The sequence below is a fragment of the Nannospalax galili genome, unplaced genomic scaffold (assembly GCF_000622305.1).
Source record: "Nannospalax galili isolate Female #2095 unplaced genomic scaffold, S.galili_v1.0 scaffold234, whole genome shotgun sequence".
In the NCBI taxonomy this organism is placed as follows: Eukaryota; Metazoa; Chordata; class Mammalia; order Rodentia; family Spalacidae; genus Nannospalax; species Nannospalax galili.
The window spans coordinates 625909-637693 of NW_008335054.1; the positions used below are offsets into that span (position 1 = coordinate 625909).

An 11785-nucleotide genomic window follows, 5' to 3' on the forward strand; every position below is an offset into this window, starting at 1 on the left:
AAAATCCAATACAGAAGTTTATTTTTTGATTGATTTAATTTTATTTTATATGTATGACTGTTTTGCCTGCATCTATGTAAGTGCACCCATGTCATGCAATGCCTGTGGAAATAAGAAGAGGGTAATGGATCCCCTGGGAGATTAGTTATGAATAAATCTTAGTTGTCATCTGGATGCTGTGAACTGGACCTCAGTCCTCTGAAAGAGCCCCCAGTGCTTTTAATGCCTGAGCCATCTCTCTAGTCCCTTGAGTAGGAAATTTAATGATAATGTATTAAAAGCATAAATATATGCTTATATATGCTTCTTTAATAGTATCCTAATTGGAAAACAGCTTGGTTTATAGCTTATTTTTAGTATTCTTCTGCTAGTAAAATCTACTGATTTGGTTTGAGGTGATAGCTCAGTCACTGGCTTGTAATTACAGAACTAGGAGGTGGAGACAGGTGGCTCTCTGAGTCTTGCTGACTAGCCAGCCTACCCTACTAGAATGCTTCAGGCCAGTTAGAGACCCTCTCAAAAATCAATGCAGAGAGCACCTGAAAAAGCATAACTAAGGCTGACCTCTGGCATCCACATGCATGTGCACACACGCATATGCAAGTGCCTACACTTGTGCACAGAAACATGATCAAGGTCTATGCAATTATCATGTAACAAATTAAGGGGGACAATCACAATGAACCCTTTACAATATCACAGTTCATTGGCTATTTTCCAAGTAGTTCCATACCAAACTAGCATTGAAGGCATTGTTATTCCAATTTTATTTATTGAAAAATTAAAGGCCATAAAGGTGAAGTAATTTGACCAGTATCAATGGTGTTAATAAATGTTGTATCTATTCTTCTAACTCAGTTCAGACTTGATAACTCTGCCTTGTGCTATACGCACTGAAGTCTGGTTATGAACTAAAGGAAAACTAGAAAGGCTTGTGAACACCCAGTTGGTCTTCCCAGTGTCTTCACACATCTTGAAACCTAACAACACTGTTTTTTTCACTGTATGATATAATGCAAAGTTCTTGAAGCATCATGCTGTGCTCAACTACATTCATCCTTAAGGACTGTTTGTTGTTAGCACTCTGAATTTTCCGCATAACCAAAATTGAGCTCAGGATCCCATAGCTCTCTCTATTACATTCTTGAAATACTGAATAACCCTGGAAAAAAATTGTGGGCGTGTCTGTGAGGGAATTTTAGGCTTTGTTAATTGAGGTGTCAAGACTCATTCTAAATGTGTCCAGCACCATTTCATGGGAAGATTCTGACACTGCATTAAAAGGAGAAAGCAAGCTGGGCACCTGCATTCATCTTCTGGCTCCTGACTGTGACTGCATGAGACAGGCTGCCTCCTACAGCTGCCACCATGCCTTCCCTGCCACAGAGGACTTTACCCTGAAAATGTGAGCCAGAGCAAGTCCTTCCTTCTGCAAGTTGCTTTGTCACTGCAACAAGAAAAAAATACTTAATAATATTCCCATTAAATCCCTTCTCTCCTATACTACATTTTCTGCAGAATTTATTTGAAGTATTTTATAAAGTCACTCAGATAAGCAAATCATGGCTTAGCTTTCTTTGCATTAATAGCGTTCCTTATTTACTAGAATGTAATACAGTTGGGTTTTTGATAATTTGCAAAGTTACTTGGCAGAACTATTTAAGCATGGTGCCTACAATGAGCAACAGCAGATTCATATTTAACTCACTTTGACTGATCATTGGGGGTGAGATTTCTGTGTGATGCATGATATATTAGACCAACCATATGACATATTTTAGTCCTTGAACTGGATTTGAAGGCATGCAGCACTTTGCAGAACCAAATTTGGGAGAATTTCCTTGGACCGATGCTCTGGTAACAAATTTTCAATAGCATTAGACTGATAAAAAATGCAGCCTGGACTTGACAAATGCCGTCTCTCTTGCATCATATGGCGGTAGTGTGAAACATATCTACAAAGTAGTAGCTGTGTTAGGACTGCCTCACTATAGAGACAACATTGCAGCCTCGCCAGGGTGTACATATCCTTAAAGGTGGAACAATCAGTTTTAAACACGGTAAAGAATTTGGAGAAGGATTTGGGTGAAATTTCAAGTTCTAAGATGTTTTTTGTAATCCTTTATAAGGGTTAGACAGTACATTATTACAACCTTTGACTCTAAAAATAATCAAGTAAAATGAAAGTTTCAAGTAAATCATGATCCTAACACATCTAATGTACATAAAATATTCAAACATTCAAAATGTATGCCCACTGTTGTAAAGTGTTTGATCAAAATTTTAAAAGTATTTTACTGAACTTTTGTGCCTTTTATATAAGATCATCATTAAATTTTGATTCCCCTCCCCCATCTGCACCCCTGTAGCACCCCCACTGGATTTCATGCATTCTGTTATATCCTGTTAAGTCTTAGCTCATCAAACATTTGTATCCAGATGTCCCTCAGTGCAGGTTCATCCACTGGAGACAAATCAGCCTATCTAGAGTCACTCTCTTAAAGAATATCTACTCTCTATTCTCCCTCACTCTGCATTAATCAATTGCAATAGTTTCCCGGCTAGGGTTGGGGCCTAGTGCCCAGTTACCCAGTTCTATGCTGGGTTTTTGTCTGATTGAGTCAACATGGGTCTTGTGAATGCTGTTACCATTGTTGCAAGTTAATATGAGCAAGTTCCCTGACGCCTGAAAACCTCTGTTTCCTTATGGTCATGCACCAACCCTGGCTCTTACAATCTTTCTGTCCCCTCTTCCTCAATGGCCCCTGACTGTCTAGAGGGTAAAGTTTAGTATAAGAGTCCTATGCAAGGTCAAGAATTCTAGTCTCTTATTGTCTAAAACTTATGCAGTTGTGGCCTTCTGTGTGCATGGCAATCTGCTGCATGAGGAAGCTTCACTGTTGAGAGTTGAGGCATGTATTAGTCTTCTTTCTACCCTCTAGTCCACTATGTTCCATGAGCCTTAGGTGCAGAGGTTAGGTTACAATGTAGGTAAGTCACCTACAGCTGGGCAACTCTCAGACATAATTCTCTGTGTGTGACCAGTTGTGGAACTCTGCAGTAGCCTCCACCTTTTAAAAAAAGAAGCTTCTTTGATGAGTGGTGTATGGTATACTTGTTTGTAAATATAAGGATCCAAATTTAGCATACAGTAAGAAATTTCATTTGTCTACAGATATGACAGAGATGGCATTTCTCCAGGATCTATGAGCTCTCCAGTCAAGTATATTTTACTATTTTCAAAAATGTCACCAGAGTTCTCTCTGGATCTCTTGAGCTATCAGGCAAACCATATAACATAACTTTACGTACATTTATTATTATCCTGGGGTGGGAAGGGAGTGACTGACAAAGAAACAAGCACCCAGTGCCTAGCTCTGCATGCAGCTCTGTGCCACGGCTCAGAGCTGCCATATCAAATCACTCCCATAGTCACCACTAGCTTTCGCCAACACCTCAGGGGCCAGTGATCTGGCCCGAGGACCATAAGTGCCAGGCCATTCTGTCCTTGAGTACGCCCATCCACTCTGTGTTCCCCATGCCATGCGTTCCTGGTGGCATGTGTTCCTGGTCACAAGATGGCACCACAAGTCACTCCTTTTGCTGCTAACTCTCCACAGTCAATTCTCTGCTGCAGGCCCCGCCCCTTGGAGGAACCAGGATTTCTTTTGAAATTACATAGTCCAATTAAAAATATCACAATAAAATATTAGAGCAATTGATTAATCAATAATACTAAAGACTAGCATTTTGTTTACAATGTTATGGCCTAAACAGATAAAAGCATAAGCACTATGTTGGCCATAGTAGAAAGAAATGGTTTTGTCCATTTTAGGTGTTTGACTTTTGATAAACATCTTCAACACAAGTTTTATTGCTCTAATTTCTCCTATGAGGACTTGGTGGAAATACAGTAATATCAAGTATACAAAGAATATTATATTTGATATTCTTCACATCATATTGGACAAAGCCGACTGCCAAGAATTCACCTCCCCAGCTTTGCAATTTCATCAAGTTGTGTTAAGTACTGAACTGTTAGAACTAGGCTCTAGGGATACAGAACACCGAAGGTGTCTGTGCAGAGCCTGATGAATAACCATACTACACATTATCTTGATTAAATAGAAACCTATGATGCTTAACTACATAAAATTTTAGACCAAAAAATGCTGTATTTGGAAGAGTAAATATTTAAAGCTGCTTTGGAAGATGGCTATTTCAGTTAGCTGAGGCAGGGTATCAACATGCTTTCTTGTGGGCTTAAAGAGTCACACACTACTTTTGTCTGGTGTGGGTAAAGTCTAGGGCCCTTGGCTGTGACAAAGAAAAGGCTTTTGAGTCCTCATTTGCTATTCTAAGACAAGCTATGCCTCAAAAGTGGGCTTCAGTAGCTTGCTTATGCAACAGTCACACAGACATGGATCCATCCTTTGTCACTGAGCTGCTGTGAATGAGGAAAGTTGGCAATTTTATGTAGAAGTAGAGAGCTAGGTAGTAGAATGGCGTCACTTTGGTGTCTCTTTGGAGTTGTAGAAAACCTTGGGAAATGAGTGCAGATCAGTCAGGATGGAACATGTATTTTCTGTCTCCATAAAAGAATGCCTTGCTACACAACTTTTGACATCCTCCATGAACATCCTCAGAGGCTGACTGCCTAATACTACTTGACAAAAATGTGTTCAATAAATAAATACTTGGGAAATGATAACATCTTTTGGTTGTGCAAAAAAACACATCTTCTTATATAAAAGCTGTTGGCAATGGATGCCAGGAACAGGCTCTCAAACATCTGGCTTAAGAACGGCCTCCCTGAAGTGTCTAATACTGAATTGCTCCCAACTGGGTCAATGAAAATGGTTACTATGAACAAGTTGATAGATAGAAGCACTGATAATCTGATGATCAGCTGTCAGCTATTGCTAAAAATGCTCTGAACAAAAGATTAGGAAATTTACCTTTGTTGGTAGTGTAAATGCATGACTTGAAAAAAAACAAACCTTAAAAAAAGAAGGTTTGAGTACATCTATGAAACAAAGGTTAGGGTGTTAAAGTGATGCAACCTAAGATAGCACTGAGCAGGCCAATGTAGGTGGATGGAGATGAAGGCAAAGCGTGTGGTAAGCTGCAGGCTGTCAGGCCCAGGCGCTAGGGTTTGATTTGCAGGACAAGTGAATGAGGCAGAACTCTCCTTTTAGAAGATGACAACGAACAGATCAGAGGTCAAGAGGCTGTAGAACTGGAAGAGTGAGAAGAATCTCGGATAAAGTCAAAAGCTTGGGTAACAGATAATCATGTTTTCCTGATCCCAAAACGTCAAAAGTTCTAAGTGACCGGAAAGCACAATCAAGCCAGGAGTTTGAATGAGGCCATGGCTCCCTTGACTGCCAAATTCAGAAAGGGGATGTTTGATATAGTGTGTATCAAAATCAAACACAAAACGTTCATTTTGATCTAGAGAAAGGGATTTTTGTTGCGTAGAGCCTGTAGGGCAAGATTCCTAACCTGCCAGTCTCCAGTGATGGAGAGAAACCAGTGATGGCTAGAATGTCCTTGAGGGAATTGCCAGAGGAGCAGTTGAAACCACATATGGAGGATATTTGGTTACTGTTAGTCTAAGCATTAAGCCATTCAATCTTAATGTCCTGGTTTACTCAGATGATCACCACTGATAAACTGTGTTTTAATATTGCTTTACTTCTATTCGCTTCAACTAGGAGAATCACCTGCTCTTATACTGCAAATCTGTTGCAAATGAATAGAAAACTACCCCATAAACTCCTCAGAAAACGACTGAACATAGCCAACCTTGGGATATTTGTGAGCATTTTTAGTTATAGTTTTATTTTATAATATACTAAAAATCAGTTCATGCACATTGTTACCAGGGAGTTAAGGCACAATGGAAAACAAAATAATTTGCAAATAAATAAAATGGAGTTCACAACCAGCTCTTACAATTATTTTTAAGCCATCTGGGATAAGTTTCTCACTAGATGCTGGATCTCATTTGCCATTGCCAAAATGGGGAGAGAACAACTTGTAGGCTTGATTTAACTTACACACAGCAAGCAGCCGTGCATAAAACAACATGAAGGAATGCAAAATTAATAATATTTCTTCCCGCATTCATCTATCGCTCATTTGGAGTGCAAAGAAAGAAGCAGTTTAAAGCCCCCAAATCAACTCAAAATGCACAAACACATTAATTAATGAATTAAATTATTTATTTATGGTTTCTATTCAGGTTTTAAGTCAGCAAAGTAACTGGTTTCAATGTCGCTTTTTCAAACATGCTTCCCCCTTAGTCCTCCTTCCTTCTTACCCACTGTCATCTTTTCAAGCCCTGGCTCATGCTGGAAACCTTCTCCCTAACCAGTTAACAGTGGCTCAGGTTTATAAAAAATAAAGCATATTGGGGAAAAGTTCGAGAATGGTCGTCAACACCTTTTAGAGATTATCTGAATATTTTATTGATTTTCACTTTAACATCATGGTTCGAAATGACTTGTCCCTTAGAGATTCCAAGCAATGATCACCTTCCCTGCTCCTGTACTCTGCACGGAGATTTTCTGACTCATAATATGAGATAGAATGCCTGAGAATAAGTAACTCTACCTCTTAATAATTACTGAATTTGTTTCTTAAAGGAAGTTAAAATATCTTAAAACTTTTAGAAAGTTTCAAATTCTTAAATGACTTCAAGTTCCTTTGGGCTGTGTTGAGATTCATAAATATACAATTTTATTCTTATACTAAGTAATTCTGCATGATATCTTCATTGTTTATGCCTTTCTTGTGTAGGCTAAAAAGATAACTGTATCAAAGTGGTAGTTATCAATTAAGTGACTATTAATATCTCAAAAAAGTCAGTTTATGAGAACCAGTAAGTTAAGCATTTAAAGACTTTCAAATAAAAACATGAAAAACATTAACTTGCAATAGATACTTTTGATACCAGGGAGGCATTAAAATTTTCATATCTAAATAATTGTAGTTAAACAGTCAAAAATATCTATTTAAATTTCTCAGTCTATTTTCTCTAAAAAGATATTTTAAGAGTTCAAAACCTAATAGAATTGCTTCAGGTATTTGAATTAACTTCTAGATGCACTGTTTCAAATAACTCCAGGACTAAAATGTAGCAGGTTAGCTATTTGTAAAATGTTGTGATGGACTACATAAACTATTGTCAATAGTGCTGAATGTAAAGGGAGTAAAATGGGAAATTAACAAAAACATAAATAATTTGCTTAAGCAAAGCCTGCAGAGTTTTGGATCAAGTTCTGGTGTTTTAAATTGAACATAGAGAAAATGTTCCTATCTCAGGGAATTGCCTACTGAAATCAGCACAGTGAAAGTGTGATTTCTGGATACAACAGGGCGGTGCACATATGAAGTCGTAGAGGCTGTGACAGCAGAGCTGCAGAAGTTCAACCAGACATGATCCCAGCAGGGAGGTGGGATGGGCTGACGAAGGCCCAACCCATCTGGAGAAATATTGGCAAATAGTTGCTGCTGTAAGAGAAAAGTCAGTTTTCTTTGGAATGACGCTCCAGAGCTTTGATGATTGCCCACTTTGATATGTGGGAAGAAACATGAAGAGCTGATTTACATTCAGATCAACAGTGCTTTCTAACTGTAATTTTATTGATAGCTGTAAAGAACTGTTGGGTGTGCCCTCAAGAGTGTAACTCAGAGTATGCATACATATATTTACATGTGTGCATGAACATGTTATGTTGGTACCATTTCTATAACTAAATAAAAATTTGAAATTTGATAACTGTTTCGTTTTGTTCATTTAGTTTTAAAGGATACAAAAAGGCACTGCTAACTTCTTCAAAGTATAAACATTTTATTTTCTAATGTAAATAATTATGTGTTATTGAATTCCATTTAATTTTATGCCATAGAGACTAATTATATTACATTACGAGCCAGAATATTAATGTAAATATTTAATCAAATATCCTTTTCCCAATAAAACAGTACTTCGTTCCTCTTTTTCCTTTGGTTTTGGATTAAAGATTTTAAAGAATTTCAAACGAATGTTGCGGTTACTGCACATGAAACAACAGCAACTGAGAATGCTTAATTCAAGAGATTACCACTGTTGAACCCCAAAACCCCAAAAAAGATGCCTTTTAGTCATTTTGTTTTAGGAGAAATGAATAACTATACTAATAAAAACTAAGTTATGAAGTTAGGAAAATTAAATTACTAAGGTCAGTGTTCTTTAAAAATCACTATTAGGAGCCAGGTGTGGTGGCGCACGCCTCTCATCCCAGCACTGGGGAGGCAGAGGCAGGCGGATCTCTGTGAGTTCGAGGCCAGCCTGGTCTCCATAGCGAATTCAGGCCAGCTAGGGCGACAGGGAAACACTGTCTCAAAAAAAAAAAAAAAAATCACTATTTTGAACAATTGAAACCACAAAAGAATAATTCGTTTTCAAAACCTTGCCTCAGTTGTCCCAAATTCATTGCTTTAAATTTTTTTTTCCTCCTAGGGAAAAAAAAAAAATAGTTTGAAGTAGAATATGGTCGATAAAGGGCTGGGGTTTCTCTAATCAAATATTTAAATGTTAGCCTCCATGTCTTAAACTAGAACGAGCACCCACTTGCCAAATCAATGCCATGGGCTGTTTTTCAGAATAAAATGTAAGTGGAACACAACTATACCCACTCATTAACATACTGTCTGTGGCTACTTTAATACTACAAAAGAGTTTAATAATTGTGACCTGCACCACTTAGCCCACAAAAACAAAGGAGTTAACTGTCTGGTCTAATTCACAAAAAGCTTTTTTTGTCCCTGTCTCCCCCCCCCCCCCCCATTAAAAAAAAGCAAAAGGCATTTTAATGTTAACCACTAGACAGTAAACCACAATACAAAATTACAAGAGTGTAAAATTTGTGCCCAACACCAGTCACCAGGAGGGGAGTGAAGTTTAGACGCTGTTAGACGCTGGCCGGCATGCAGAGTGGTAGCCAACTTTTCCTCAGAAGAGCTCTTCAGAGGAAATGTCAAAAAATGCTGGGGCCGACTTCATGGCTTTCCTATCTCCTGTCCTTGTCTCTTCTTTCTCTTGAAAATATCTGTGCCCTGGGCCACTCTCTTTTCCTCTTCCATTGCTGCCCTTTTCTCTTTGATTTACTCCTGCAAAACCTTGTAAATCACATAACTGTTTTCGGGAGGCTTAGCCCCCAGCATGATGGCCCATTCTGGTTCCAGGACTCTTTCCTTTCCTTTGCTGTAATCTGTGATCCCAAGGCGGTGCACTTCCAAGTGAGCCTTTTCTAGGTTAAATTCTGGAACGGCCACGCCTTTATCAAGGGCCCTTGTTTTATTCTTTGTGTGTTCATCCTGATCTGACTTGGGTTTTCTTTTTTTACTTCTGCTGTGAAGCTCTACCACTCCAACTAGCTTGCTGCTGTTCTTTAAGTGAGGAGGGTGATACAGCAAGGACTGCAGGTCCCGAAGAGGGGGCTTTGGGAGCCACAGCAGGAGCAGAGTTCAGTTCCTCTTTGAGTTCCCTAAAGAAGCTGGAAACACTCTTCTGGCCTTTGACAAGAGATGCAGGTAGAGAAGGTGACCCTTCCGCTACGCCTGCTGTGGCCTCCTCGGCTCTCTTCTGGTTTTCTCTCTTCTTTCTGATCCTCTTCTGCCCTGTTCCATCTTCTGTCTCTCCCAGGTCGTAGAAGCTCCGCAGCACGAAAGCCAGGAGCATCTCAGATTCTTGTTCGGGCGCCATAGAATCCTCACCGACCCCCAACTTGCAGCTCAGAGCTCTCAGCTTCCGCTCTGCTTCTCTGTCTTATGTTTCTAACATTATGTTACTTTGCAGGACTCGAAAAACTTGTAGAATGCACTTTTGTCCCTTTTCCCACCTTCTACTTAAAAAAAAAAAAAAAGTTTTGTTTGCTTTGTTTCAGAATAAGCAATTCTTATCTAGATTTCTTTCCATCTATCCAAAGATGTTCTATTCCTGAGGGGTTTTCTAGTGAGAGAAAAAAAAAATGAAATAATATTTAACAATGGAATTGAGTTTCAAAGTGTAGGTTGGTATCAAGCAGGCACACTCTTGACTCTGAGAAGAGCTCATTTTCTGTGTCATCCAGTGGCCCAGCTGCTGCAGCTGAGATCCACTGCAGTGCCTCAGACACTGACCTCTGGGAATTACTCCCACCACCTATGAAGTTAAAAGAAGGGGGTTGGGTGCAGGAAAGGAGATTTTGCGGAGAGATCTGTTTTGTTTTTTCTTTTTTTTCAGTTTCTTTATATAGAATGTATGGATCTGCAAAAGATTCAAATATTGGAAAGAATACATATATTCAAATGTTAAATGTTAACTGATTGGAGAACATTTGAAAATATAATTTAAGGAAGGTTGAGGTAGATGATGAAGGAAGGAAAAGCCTCCGGGGAGGAAGACAATGGGTGATGCTTAGTCCCAGGGAAGGAAGACAGAGCCTGCATGTCTTTGTACCTGTGAGATGGTGTGGACAGAAGCTATGAGACCTGCAGAAGGTTTAAATGGAGTGCAGAGAGGAATAGCAGATGCTGTATAAACTCAACAGGCAGACTCTGGGTGAAAACTGTACACCCCACTAGACCCAGTGTTTGAAGAATGGATGAGGGACAAAGCACAGAGATGCACCAAAGGACAGACAAGGACAGCCCAGGACCAAGTCGTGCCCCAGCCAGCATAACTCCTGTCATCGCAGTCCCCGGTGATCAGACAGGAAGAGGATGAGGGTGGCAGAAGATGTTGGTAATTCCAAACAGCATAAATTTGAGCCTGTAATACTGACTTTACTAAGAAGCCACTAGATGGTTTTTAATATTAGAAGGTATCCAAGTGTTAAGGTTAAAATGCTGTTCATTGCTCAAGCAATAAATGTCTTGCCAGCCAAAAGACAGGAAGGAGATTGCTGGACTGGCTTTTACATGTTTGAGTCTCGCTCCCATGAATGACTCTTTTAATATTTGATTGAACAAAAGTAATATTTTATGTTAATGCATAAAATAATATCATTAGTGTGCCATAAGCCTTTGTTCTTTCTGCCTTTATAAGTGCAAAATAAAAGAAAGAATGCACTTCAGCGATCAATTTTGTGTAAAATAATGACATAGACAAAAGCACACGTAATATTAGGAACAGAAATGCATTTGATGATTTACCTTTTAATGTAGAACGACTCAAAACTTTTACGAAAATTGGCACGTGTACTTCTTAACATGGAGGAATCACACATGCAAAAAACGTTAGCATTCCACTCACTCTGCTTACGGCCCACTGATGAAAACATACGTGACATGTCCCTACCAGGTTTCTTCCTCTGAGGAAAATAAATTTATTTGTATAAAGTAAAACTGTATAATGGTGAAGGAAAAATGCATACGATGGGCAGGAGATAAATTCAGAGTTCTCCAGATATCAGAAACTCCACATAGTATCAATAACAACTCTATGGTCTGTTAGCCAAGGTTCAATGAAACAGTGCACATCAGGCATGCCACAAGGTTCACTGGCCTCATAGTGATCATCACAAATCAAAAGATATCCTAAGGGTAGACAGGGACTATATATAGAAGGTATTGCCTAAATGATTCCATGGGGAGAAATAGTAAGATAATCTAACACTTTTGTACACATTTTTAAGATTTGTATTTTATCAATGTGTGTGTGTGTGTGTGTGTGTGCGTGCATGCCTGCATGAGTTTATGGATCCCACATGGGTGCAGGTACCTCCCAAGTTCAGAAGTGGTCATCAGATCCTGG

The 11785-nt window shown here is 39.0% G+C and overlaps 1 pseudogene; it reads right to left on the reverse strand.

The window, feature by feature from the left end:
- Positions 1-9001: 9001 nt before the first annotated feature.
- Positions 9002-9754, reverse strand: LOC103731387 (annotated as a pseudogene).
- Between the last annotated feature and the right edge of the window lie 2031 nt (positions 9755-11785).